Here is a 14259-nt window from a genome sequence, read left to right as displayed (position 1 = left end):
AGTTATGTCATAGACCTTTTTCATGTTTGATATGCTGAGTACTAGCATTTCATTGACAATTCATTGACTTATTTGTCAAGTTTTTATTATTTAGCTTGCCTATTGGCTTAAGACTCGATAAAGTACTTGGCTGTTTTATTTTTCTTTAGCATTAAATTTTCCTAGTTTTTAATGTTTTACCTTGCGGACCGTCCACATATAAAGTTGCAATCTGCTCTCATGAGATGGCACTTCTATTATCTTATTCAGTTCGTTTCCGGATCATGGGGAGGTGTCATCTAGGTCCTGGATATCTTTACACCGTGTTAAGTTAGCATGGACTCATTACCGGTTTAAACGCCATTTTTTCCTTTTTTGCAACTTCTGCACACGACACTTAGTTGTTGCTTTAGCTTTCAACCTAATAGTTCATCGTGATTTACATGAGAATAATATGTTATTGCTCTACTATCTGCTTTACTTCTTAAACTATATCTGTACAGCGAGTGCTGAAGTTTCAAGAACAACACGATACAGAATTGTTATGAGGTCTGATCTCCACGACTTCATACTCATAACATAAGTGCAGCTTCTCCCAATTCTGGGCATGAGGCGGGTTTTATATTGCTTTGCCGAACACACATACACAACACTTGATGCGGTTCACATGAAGAGAGAGCTGGTGTATGCTGATGTGATTCCTTCAAATCTAAGACACTAAAGTATCGGCACGCCCTAAACCAACACAAAGAGACCTTCTTAGCAAATAATATATTATGTGTATTAGGGAGGGTGAGATATAAGCAGCCGCGGGCCGTGGAGGGAGTTACGGTGGGGCAGGGAGGCGGGGAGGGGGAGGGGCAGGGTGGAGCCCTCTCCACCCTGCCCCTCCCCCTCCCCGCCTCCCTGCCCCACCGTAACTCCCTCCACGGCCCGCGGCTGCTGATAAGTGTTGCTAACTCTTATTCATTTACAGCATGTTAACATACTGTCACCATTCGCTTTTTATGTACTACTGACTATGCTGGTAATTTTGCTACTGATAATATGTGTACTTGTATAATCTAAGATACTACGCCTGAGAAGACGGCATTAGTAAATAAACATTTCAAATACACATGTGTTCTTCTTAACTCCATGTTCTGGTTTCTAAGAAATATATAACGACCGACTGTTCATGAGTTCCACGTATCCTGAGGTACTATAAGTTCATATTCTGGATTGTCTAAACATTGAGAGTTTGTTATATCCAATGTGACACTGTACCTAGCTTGCTAAGGGGTTTTGATTACTAAGGTGAGTTTTGGGACACCCTAATTCGCCGAGGTTCCAATCCTCTGTCCACAGTTCTGTGTGAGAACAGAAACCCTGCGACAGGGGCACCCCTCAGCCTTACTGGAGCTTCATCACACTTGCGATACAACTCCAGCAATGCGCCAACTTTACGGCACAAATACGTCACGCATCTGTGCTGTTTTTGCCCCATGATGCGCCGCATTGTAAATGCAGCACACCATAGGTGACGGAACAGCGGCACAGAATGACTAACACATCCCTGGTGATGCGCCAGTCATCATAAATCTATCCCTATGCTTCTTATCTTGTTAGAGATGAACCGCCATATGTATCATCAAAGTTTTTTGAATTTCCTAAATAGCGAACTTTAAGGAATAAATAGCGATTCTTTACCATTCCTAGTTTGCGATGACCTATTTGCTAATTACAAATTACCCATTCATTTCCATGCAGCAGGAGGCCCATAGGAATGAAGGTGCAATTTGCGATTAGCAATTACCTCATCGCAAATTACGAATTTTTCCGACGGTGCAGGGGTGTCTCAAGAACACCCTGCTGCACCCCTGAAAAAGAAATTTGGGGTCATATGGCGCACATAAATTTTGAAAACATTCCTTTACCTCAAAAACGATTTTCAACTCATAATTTGAAAACACTGCACATGGGGAAATGACTTAAAATGTCCTTAAGACACATAAAAGCATTTTTTGATTGCCTTTGCAGCATGTTTCAGTCACCTTTAACATGCCTATGTAACGGAAACATTCAAAATCTAAATTTGCCATGCACAGGTGGGAGCATATTTACAAGCAATTTGCTCCACAGACAAACTTCTTACATTGAAATGGGAAAAATAACATCAGAGACTCTCAATTACCTTATAAAGAAGCAGACACCATTATGTCCTTCTCATCAATATTAAAACCATTGCTTTTTCTCAAAAACGATTTACAAGTCATAATTTGAAAACACTCCACAGCTCCTATGCACATAAAAGCCCTGTCAGTACTAATACTTCACATTTTCTCCAATTACAATTTCTCAAAGAAACAAAATCTATTTGTGAAACACTTGAGACAAAGCAACATTTGAAAAACACAACTTTCTTCATAATTTTCTCCTTAAAGCACACTATTTTCTATCTAAATTAAAGAAATCTTTTCTCACCTTAGCAAATACTTTGAGTTTCAAAACAGTCTCAGAAACACACCAATTTGTCTTCAGCAGAGCAAAAGGTATGCACTCCAGAGTCTGCAGCTATCAAAAGCACAGAAATGCTGTAATTCCTCACACATATCTCTCATGTCACCCAATCAAAACTCTTCCCTCACTTTTTTTCAAAGCAAAACCCTTCCCCCCTCTGCCCCCTCTCTGCTTTTTCTGCATAGCAACCACCTCTTGCAAGACCTCTCACACAACAATGTTGCAATTGAACTCTGAACTCTCAGTGCACCTGCATATCCAGAGCATTCTTTCATTTAATGATTTTTTCTTCGCCTCTCAAAATACATCTTTCAACGAACTCATCCATGCACACTAACTTTCTGTTTTCAGCAATCAAAATCCACCAATCACTCTTACTGCTTCATTAACACAGAAACTCCTCAGTTTTTTTCATTTTACACTCTCATTTTTTCAACTGCCATTTCATTGCCACACTTCATCTGACTGCAGCAGAACCTTCTCTCACCATGTTTTCTGTCTGGATTGTTGGACATAGTTACATCTATTGGGCTCAAAGGTACGCTGAAAACAGGAATTTACCTAACCTCAATTTACAAGATGTGGAAATTAAGTGGTTTGGCCACAGATGATTAAAATGTCACCAATTGATACCATTGGTGAAAACCTTTATGCATTTGCCAAAACCTGACCTGTTAATTGTGCACTGTGGAGGTAATGATTTGGGCACTTTGACTGGGGTAGGTCTGGAAATGCTTTTAAAGGACACCTTTGAGCAATTGATGGCACTTTTTCCTCAGACTGCCTTGGTATATTCAAATATATGCCAAAGACAGAAATGGAGGTGGTCGAACCAATTTTGTCCACAAATTGAGAAATCGAGGAAGCATGTAAACAAATCTGTTTCAGCTTACATGAGAGACCATGGAATGGGCTCCCTGTACAACAATAACTTGCGTTACTACATGCAAGATATCTACAGAGGAGATGGAGTTCACTTCTCAGATGAGGGCAACAGAGTTTTCACTCTGAATTTAAGACTGTGCATTGGTACCTACTTATAAGTACCTAAATGTACCATAAACCCAAAAGCTCTTCTCAGAGCTACCCTACATCTGATCACTCACAATTATTATTTTACTCTAACTTTTTTCACTAATTTTCAAGAAAGTACGCTCCCCAGAACGCTTCCCGGTTCGCGAACCGGGCGCACTCCACGCAAAAAAACTAAAAAAACGGTATATTTTTTTTTTGCCCTGCGAGACCCTTTCAAAGCCTCCACATCAAACCTAGGGGGTCAGGGACGATCTACTATGCCCCCTTATGGTCATTTGCCCCTTCGCTTTGGCCTCCTCTTGTCTCTCGATCCTACCGAGAGACAAGATGGCGGCCGCTACGGACTGTTTGGAATGTTTACAGACGCCGAAAAACCAATCAGCTTCGCAAACCTCCGTAACGCGAAAAGTACGCGAAGCGGAGCGCTGTTACAGATATATATCTTTTTTTGAATGTTAATTTCTCAAAATCCACTGGAGCACATATATTGAGACCTAGCAAAGGCACATCGGGCTACCAGTCCCTACAATTTTGCCAAGTTTCGTGCAAATCCATTCAGCCGTTCGATTATTATTATTTTATTTTTTTTTGCCCCGCGGGGCCCTTTTAAAACCTCCACATCAAACCTAGGGGGTCAGCGACAATGTACTATGCCCCCTTATGGTCATTTGCCCCTTCGCTTTGGCCTCCTCTTGTCTCTCGATCCTACCGAGAGACAAGATGGCGGCCGCTACGGACTGTTTGGAATGTTGACAGACGCCGGAGAACCAATCAGCTTCGCTTCACAAAGCTCCGTTGCGCGAAAAGTACGCGTCCTGGAGCGCTGCCCGGTCCGCTGTTACAGATATATATCTTTTTTTAAACGTTAATTTCTCAAAATCCACTGGAGCACATATATTGAGACCTACAAAAGGCACATCGGGCTACCAGTCCCTACAATTTTGCCAAGTTTCGTGCAAATCCATTCAGCCGTTCGGGCTAAAAGTGAGGCCAACCGCCCTATGGAAATTAACATGGGAAAAACGCGTTTTGGGACCCCCCTTTTTTCTCGGCCCCCCCTTGACGAACCCCCACAAAATTTTCAGGGGCTGTTCAGAAACAAAATGTGCCATTTTCCTGAAAATTTCAGCCAATTCCGTCCACAAACGCCAAAGTTATTAGACATAGAATTTTCAAAAATCCCATAGAGAAAAAATCCTAACTATATATACCTACTGGCGACCGCCAGTAGGTAATATATATATATATATATATATATATATATATATATATTTATATATATATATATATATATATATATATATTCAATGAAGCAAATGCAGATTGCTCTTCCACAAGGGGAGCTGCATGTTAGCGGCTCCCAATGTGGAAAAGCAATGCCCGCTCCTGCAGGATGCTGGGAGCCAGCGGGACCCTAGGGGCATTGGGGCTCCCCACACGGTCCCCAACGGAAAGGGCCTGCCCTGGGGGATGGGGTCTCCGGGGCTAGAATTGGCCCAAGAGGGGGGCCACGCGGCCCCCGCCCCATAATTAAAAATTAAATTAAAAAATAAATAAAGGTCGGCACCGGGGGTTTGGGTCCCCGGGGCCAATAGTGGCCTCAGGAGGGGGGCCACGCAGCCCCCCTTCATAAAAAAACCTAATAAAATGTGTCTATGCCCCGGGGGATGGGGTCCCGGGGCCGGAATTGGCCACGGGAGGGTGGCCCACGCGGCCTCCTTCCCGTTCATCTTTTTTTATTTTTTTAAAAAGGGGTCAGGCCCTGGGAGATGGTGTCCCCAGGGCCCAGGAAAAGAAAAAAGAAGGAGGGCCACACAGCCCACCTTCTAAAAATAAAAAAAAGACAGTGATCGTGCCGGAGGCCCCGACCACTCCCAGCAACACTTTGCAAACGCACCACAGAGAGGTGTAAAAAGGGGTGTGGCCTGGACCACCTCTCTGCAACGCAGCCCTGTAGCTCTTATTGGAGGTACCTGGTGGGCTAGTTGGTCCCCAGGAGCCCTCAGGATTGAAGGGGAATTAATTCCCTAACTTAAAATGCACCACAGGGTGTGTTTGCACATATGTCACCTCAGGCCCTGCCCCCTCTCTTCACCACTGTGTAAATGTGCCCCATTATGCCTTTTTAAATTGGGGGATTACTTCCCCTTCAATACTGAGGGGACGCTGGGGCCAACTAGACCAGGTACCTCCAGTAAGCGCTGCTGCGCTGCGTTGCAGAGAGGTGGTCCAGGCCACGCCCCTTTTTATACCTCTCTGCAACACAGCTCTGTTGTGCTTACTGGAGGTACCTGGTGGGCTAGTTGGACCCCAGTGACCCTCAGGATTCAAGGGGACTTAACCCCCCAACTTACAACGCGCCAGGGGGCATGTTTGCAGAGTGGTGGAGAAAGGGGGCATGGCTTTTGTCTACCTCTCACCAATCCCACTGCGTGGGGCTTACTGGAGGTACAAGGTAGGCTAGTTGGCCCCTAAAGGACCCCTAGCAGTGAAGGGGACTTCATTCCCCATCCAAGTGTGTGCCAGAGAGTGCGTTTGTAGAGTGGTGGGCGAAGTGGGCGTGGCCTGGTACGAGCACTTACCAATGCTGCTGTGTGGGACTGACTGGAGGTAATAGTTTGGGAAGTTGTCCCTAAGGATGTCCTTTAGGCCAACTACCCCTCTTGGTACCTCCAGTAAGTCCCACACAGTGGCATTGCTAAGACGTCTTCTTAGACCATGGCCCCCTTTCTCTACCACTCCTCAAACGTGCCTCGTGGCAGACTACGGGATGGGGGATGAAGTCCAATTTAGTCCTGAGGGAGTTTGGGGCCGAGAATCCCTCCTGGTACCTCCTGTAAGTCCTACACAGTGGAATTCCTGAGCGTTGGTTGGACGCCCAGCACCCTTTCTCCACCACTCTGCAAACACGACTACTAGTTAAAGTAGCATATTTCTGCACCTCTGACTTAGAGGTATTTTTAATGCCCCTGCCCTATTATATACTGGGGCCTTAGAGAGGAGGTCATGCTAATCACAGGGATACCCCAACGCCTAGTGTTCCCTAGTGTATGTAGGTGTTTTCACTGTATTCTAAGTATCTTTTAGCATAGCACTGGCTCTAGGCCTGGTTAGTCAGAGTCAGTTACCACCAGTACCTGCCTGAAAGTGTTGTGGGCACAGGATGATTTTGCAACAAGGCCTCTTTCTGCTCCTCTGTTCGTTCTTTCTGCACGTCTTGCTTCTTCCTGCTCTTTTCTTCATCTTTGTGGACTTCTGTTGCTTCTGTTGCTTCTTTCTGAATTTCTTTTGCTTCTTTCTGTGCGTTTTTTATTCTTTCTTCACATGTCCTACCTCTGTAGGCATAGTTAGAAACTAACATTTAAAAAACCTTTGAAATTCACTTAAAAAAACATAGGTTTCAGGCATGTTATAGTTAGAAATCAGCATTTAAAAAACCTTAGAAATTTACTGAAAAAACCATAGGTTTTAGGAAAAGTTATAGTTAGCTGGACATTTCACTCATACAAAACCATAGAAATTCCCCCGTTATAGTTAGTTCAGCTACCTATAACTCGCGCCCGCGCAATGCACTGCTGATGACATCACATATTACATCACTCATGACATGGTCAGTGACATCACTGATGACATCACTAATGACATCAACCATGTGATAATTTGATGCATCTTCTCACACCCTAATATAACCATTCATACACCCACTCTAAATTACAGACTGCCATTCTCAAAACCATAGACACGCCAACACCAATAACTACGTACCCACTCACTGATTCTTAGGTTTACATACACATCCACTCACTCACCCGTACACTCACTCATACTTATGGTCACTCAGTACAGGATTATCATATGCACTCATACACCTATATAGACACTCACACACCACCACTTATCCATAGAGGTGGTCACACACCTAATCAGTCAAGTAAATAATTAATCACACTGCCATTTACTCACCTATACAGTTATACACGCACCAGCTCACTTACTCATACAAATACTAGCACATTCTTACACTCTGATACAATCACCGATACAAGCACACACTCATCCATACAGCCACTCCCACAACCACACACTCTCACTTACAGCCATTTATATACTCCAACACACATATATACTGCCTTTCACATATGTAGTTACTCACACATGTACCACTGAGATATACATTCATGCACTAACACACCCATACAAACACTCACCCACTCATACAGTCCATCACAGATGCAATCTTGAAACCTTGTACCCAGTGAATCACCCACTCACACATCTATGCACAGAGTCACACACACCCCACCCACACAAACACTCAGGCACCCATACAGATACTCAGACAACCAATCAATAACCCATATAAACAGTCATGTAGCTATTCACAAACCCATGCAGCCGTTTACACACCAACAGACAGACGGAAACAGACATTCACACAATTTAGTCACTGACCCATGCATTCAGTAAGATACGTTTAATCACTAACTTATAGAGTCAGTCACGCACCTAGTAAATCACCCATTCAGACTCTTATAAACCCACTCATTCTTCAATTTGCCTTTCCCTATATATATTAAAGATATTTAAACTTTACAGAAACACACAGTCACTGGATGATGTCATCAGTGATGTCATTTGAGATGTCATCAGTGATGTCATTTGAGATGTCATCAGTGATGTCATCAGTGATGTCACTGACCATGTCATGAGTGATGATATGTGACGTCATCAGCAGTGCATTGCGGGGGCGTGAGTTATAGTTAGCTGAACTAACTATAACGGGAAAATCTCTATGGTTTTGTACGAGTGAAATGTCCAACTAATTATAATTTCCCTAAAACCTATGTTTTTTTCAGTAAATATATATATATATATATATATATATATATATATATATATATATATATATATATATATATATCATAGTTCCTGGCACTGGTGATCTTCACATTGATGCAGTCCTGGGCTCTCCTGACCATCTGATGACTCTGGATGTCTGAATCTGAGAGATTGAGGCAGGTGCTTGAAATGTGAGTAATCCCTCGTAATGGAATTTTCAGGACAGTGAGCAGTCACCATGTCTCCTTACTGGTCACAACTTGCAATGGATCGGCATCGGATGGAGCATCAGATTTACATTTTCGCCTTTGCATGACAAAGACACGGTTCCCTTTCTGAAACATAATGTCCTGAGCACATCAGCGCTTGTCAGCATAAGTCTTCATTCTGGACTAAAATTAATCATTGAGTGGAATATCTAAGCATGAATTGTTCTTCAAGTAATCCACTGGGACAGGTTTGTACCCATGGCTCGCCCGAACATCAGGGTAGTCGGGCTGTTGCTGGTTGTAGATATGTAAGCACAAAGGGTAGAATCAAGAACTGACTTGAGCTCAAATCCCTATAGCACAGTGCACCGGACAGTCTTCTTAAGAATGCTCATAAAACGCTCAACAATGCCATTAGCCTGTGGCCATAGAGGTGTGCTTTCATGATGCCTCAGTGAAAAAAAGTCTTTGATTTTCCGACCACTGAATTGCGGGCCATTGTCAGATTTTAGAATGGACGGAACACCAAAAGTTGCAAATATGCCTTCTAGTCTTTCAACTACTTGATTATGAACGATTGACGAAAGGTCTTCCACTAGAGGAAGCCGAGAGTATGCATTTATGATTACCATGAGGTTATGGCCATTTTCAAGGGGTCCAAAGAAGTCAACCGCAATTTTCTTCCAGATGTGTTTTGGAAGATCCGATATGTTTAAACGATGCTGTGTTGTTTTGGGAGACAAACAGTTACACAATGACAAGCCCAGAGCTCTCTCTCAACTCATTCATCAAGATGAGGAACCAAACACGATTGCAGGGAGCGAACTTTGTGGCTAACAATTCCACGATGTCCCTCATGTTCCACTTCAATGACTTGTTCTCTTAGACTTTCAGGAATAACAAATCTCAATCCTTGCAAAATTATCCCTTCTTGTGTAACTGACAGTTCCTCATGCACATTTTCGAATTTCTGATGTTCACTGTAGAGGTCGAGCATGTGTTCTTGAGGACTGATGCATAATAATATCTATGCGGATGAGCATATTCCAATCTGCATTGCTCCATGGACACAGCTGCAGGAGTACTTAATCTCACAACGAAGTTAACATAGGCCTCGGCCATTTTAGAAGGGGTACCCTGACACTGCACGGGCACTCGAGAAAAATAGTCGGCAGGGTTTTGATCTTTTCTCTGCCGGTATACAATTGTGTAGTCATACTCTTGCAGTTACAGCCCCTGTCTCTCAATACAAGGAGGCATCTTGGCCTTTGGATGCCGAAGATAGTAAGCACTGCTAGGTGATTAGTAACAAGCTTAAAATGTTTCCCATACAGAAACACATGAAAATGTTTGCAAGATCACACAACAGCCAGGCTTTCTTTTTCAGGTTGCAAGAAAGCTCATTCAGTGTGTGACATACTTCGGCTAGCATAAGCGACATTACGCCTTGGTGGATTTGCATGTCCAGTATGTTGGGCAAGAATCACGCCCAAACCCACTGTGCTAGCATCTACAGACAGTCTCTGTCTGCAATTTCGGATCAAAGTACGCGATTTCAGTAGCATTTTAAATTGCATGTTTAATCTTCTTGAAACTAGATCACACTCCCATGACCACTGAAATGAAACATTACGTTAAATGAACTCTCTCAATGGGGCACTCACAGTGGCAAAGTCATAGATGTGCCTGGAACAGAAGCTGGCCATACCAAGAAAAGAATGCAGCATGGTTAAATCTTGTGGAGAGAAGGTAGATGACATAGCCTGAACCTTGGTTCCCCACGTCTGAGAAAATGTTCCCAAAGAAGTTTGGTTCTATTTTGTGAAATTCACACTTTTCAGCATTCAACGTGAGACCTGCTTCAGTAAGCAGGTGGCACACTTGTGTACGGACTCTATCATGTTGTGTTCGTGAGGTTAACAACGTTTAGGACAAAACTTTTTTCCCGCATGGAATCACAACGCGGTCATTACAACGACCGCGTTGTGATTCCGCATACCATTACTCCACAAGTCGACTTGCGGGGGGGAGGGGGGGTGTGGTTGGATTTAAAATCCAACACCTTCCCTAGTGTCCGCACAGACTGGAGTTGGAATAGTAAGTTATACTATTCCAACCTCCAGTGCCCCCCCTCCGCAAGCCGTTGTTCGACTTGCGGAGTAATAGTATGCGGAATCACAACACGGTCGTTGTAATGGCCGCATTGTGATTCTATGCGGGGAAAAAAGACCGCTATATAATGCCGCGGATGATATCTTTGAGAACTTCGGTAGCTGAAGACACTCCGAAACTCAATTGTTAGTATCTGAACAAACCAACATGAGTTGAAAAGGCAGCAACGTACCTGTAATTTTCTTTCAATTCGGTCTGATAATATCCTTTGTTCAGATCAAGGCGCAAAAAGTCTTTGGCACCGTTCAACTGGGTAATCATATAGGCGATGTTTTAGCAAAGTCTCAATTTCTTTTTCAACAACCTCTAGTAGATGAAAGGCAGTTTGAGGATGTTATTGAGCAACAGGACAAACGTCCTCAATGTGGAACTGCATCTTCATTGCCTTGAGCTTTCCTATTCCATGAAACAAGGATGGAAGCTGATTCACTATGTTGTGGTGAGCATTGATATTGTAATTCACATAAATTAACCCCATGTCAGCAGCAGTGGTGAAACTAAGTAGACAGGCAGTTGATGAAGTGCCCTGAAGGACATGAACTGGGACTTGACAACAAAATAGAAGGGGGTTCCCCTGTGGGTAACAATAGACCGGCAGGAGTGGGGAAAATAGTACCAAAACAAAAACTGAAACCCTGCCGTCTCAACTGGGACTTGCACCGTTGTCTTTTTATGGTTCATAGTCGCCATGAATACACATTGACTTTTCAATGGTTTTGAGGCTGCCCACATGTATACTTTGGTTTTCAATACTTTGAGAGGGGCATCAGAGACAGTTCATTGTACTTCTCTGCTGTCAAGATCTTTAACGACGCATCACTGTCCATCATGAACGGTATATGGCACCCATTGACCTTCAGTTTGTTTATGGGACAGTGTCCAAAGGAATTTCGGGATTTCACTTAGTGATTCTTTTTCTACTTGTACTCTTCCTTGCAGGAAGCCAAACATACATGCGCACATATTTCAGTATTCATAACTGACATCACATATTCATCTTCTTCACTGTCATTTGACAGTGACGCTGAAGAAACACTCGACAAAGAATTAGATGATAAACGGCATTTTTCAGTTTCTTTTTTTTTTCCAGTTCAAAAACCTTTATTTCGGTCTTTAAGACCATAAAAGTATGTATACAATACAATCAAAATCATGACAATGTATGATTAAAACACATCGAACGAAGATATAAGAATCAATGTGCAATATCTTTGGGTGCAGGAGAAATTTGGCTGCACAGGCCAGTGGGCAAGGAATTACAGAATCCCTTATATTATAATAAGAATCCTAAAACTAAAAGAAACCACTTCCATGAAATATCTGCCTGTTAAGTCAAATTTTCACAGATTGTAAAGACTCAATTCACCCATAAAATCTCATATGCAGACATACTGGTTTCATTTGCTTCCATGTGCTTTATTAATGTTACCTATTAGCATATGCCATTGCTTTGTGGTTCTTCCACAGTAAAATAAAAGATACTCCATTGTTTCCTGATTTTCTCTGCAGTCATCTTTCTTTGTCGTACCTAGGGATACTGCTTTAGAATGCCAAAAAACAGATGTGTCTTAGAGAAACTAGCAAAAGCAGGAAGGCATGTCAGCACAACGATCTAACAAGTAAACTCAAACTAACACCAAGGCAGGAGAAGTGGGTGCAATATGGTATGTGGTTGGGTAGTCAGTAGTGCTGGGTAAGGATCCTGCACTGGTAAGACTGTTTTATTGTACTCTAGGCAGGAAATCCGAACTACTCTCTAATAGAGTAAGTAAAACCGAACTCAGTGTTAAGAACAGGGCCTCTACATCTTTATATTCACGAAAATAATTGCCATGTTTGAATTATAGGGAGGATTTTAAATATTAACTCATCCTTGGATAATAACGGGAACGGGAGAGATCAACTGTTGGCAAATAATACAAGAGAGTTTCGGAACTGATCATGAGGTACGGCATAACTAATAAAAAAAATTGAGTGCACAGGTTTTAGACTAACAAAGAAGTACCCATTATAAGTATACCCCTCTTTCCTGTTTTTCGCATATAGAATCCAACTAAATTGAATAAATAGACTGCCCTTTGGGAGTAGGAGGCTATAATTTGATAAAACAGAAGGTGTCTACATTCACAGCCTATTGGAAAACAAGAGGTACGAAATAATTAGTGTATTTGCAATTTAAAGAGGAAATACTATTGCTAAAAATGCCCTAAAATTTGACATATCTGCCCTCACAGATAGAAAGTAACGGAAAACATTTGGCAGAGGAAATGTAATATAAGAACATCTATTAGTGAACATGAGATAGAAGAGTACATGGCATTAGGTAAAATAAGAGTTGCCCAATTAATTGAATATAATCCCTGTTACTATCTCTCTGCTGGGGAGGGGACTACCTTGATATCAGTAAAACTTACCATCAAGTTCCTGCTCACACAATTTCTGGGTAACATATAAATTGTGTTGAAAGCCCATATATGAGAAATGATGTATTAAGTACTAGAACAAGGAGACTATGGGTCAAATCAAAAAATTTGACTATGATCAAAACGTAGTAACCCATGTAATAGCAATCTATTAAATTGAAAAAGTGGATGCATATTGGCATGTGTATTAATGATATCAGAAGTACTGTAAGGAATTATTTAGGCCATGTAAGATCCAATGTCACAAAACCCCAAACATCTTGTAAAGAACTTGAGTGGTATAATGTAGATATAACAAATGATCTTTATAATACTTAAACCAGTATGTTTATCTGCAGGATCCACATGAATTTGGCAACCATCCAGTGCCATTGTATTAGGAGAGACACATCATTTCTGTCTTGAAAAAGATGGTCAAAAATTCAAATTAACCATCGAAACGCGTCGACGCAAGAATTTACATAATCAAGGGACAGAGCTATTTCCATAGACATCATAAGTAAACGTGTCCTGGATTAGTCTCTTGCATTGGTCTTCCCAGATATGTATTGTTATGACAAATAGGACTGTCTGTGTTTTTTGTTCTCTCCTTTGTCCTTCCTATCTTTAGGATCAATTGTTTTTAAATGTTTTTATGAAGAGATAATCTTGTTGAATATTTGAATGTAATTATGATGTATTGTTTTTAAGGTGATGTTTTGTATAAAGAAACTGTCCCCTGTTTTTCTTTAAAAAATTGAAAATAAAAGTAAAACATTTTTGAAATAATTTTTTCATTTGATTATTGACACTCACTTCTAATATATGGGTTAGAGCATAGTCATTTATGCATTTTTTTCATTTGTTGTGGTATTTAAATTTACCACGGGATCTCTTTTCCTCTACTACGTATTAGTACCCCATTCACCTGGTGTACAAAGGGGTCTCTCTCAAAAAATTTTGTACACACCTATTGCACAGTCCTTGCGGATTGGAGAGTTCTAAAAGAGGGTCAGAGAGAAAAAGTAATCATTCTCTGTCTCCTACTACCAAGAATTATCATAACCTTTGGGTATAGTTAATATAACTATCCAACAATGGACAATTTTAAAACCTTTGGATTT

General features: G+C 41.7%; 1 long non-coding RNA gene across 1 annotated transcript in view; it reads left to right on the top strand.

Moving 5' to 3' along the window:
* Positions 1 to 13837, top strand: part of LOC144824571 (uncharacterized) — a 49191-nt gene extending 35354 nt beyond the window's left edge. Inside the window, exon 3 of the long non-coding RNA XR_013609017.1 lies at positions 13495 to 13837. This is a non-coding gene — a long non-coding RNA (uncharacterized LOC144824571). The remainder of the gene's footprint in view (positions 1 to 13494) is intronic.
* Positions 13838 to 14259: the final 422 nt, after the last annotated feature.

Source organism: Lissotriton helveticus, chromosome 3_1, assembly GCF_964261635.1.
Source record: "Lissotriton helveticus chromosome 3_1, aLisHel1.1, whole genome shotgun sequence".
Lineage (NCBI taxonomy): Eukaryota > Metazoa > Chordata > Amphibia > Caudata > Salamandridae > Lissotriton > Lissotriton helveticus.
Note: the sequence above shows the minus strand (reverse complement) of the source record. Positions and strands in the feature narration are given on the sequence as shown.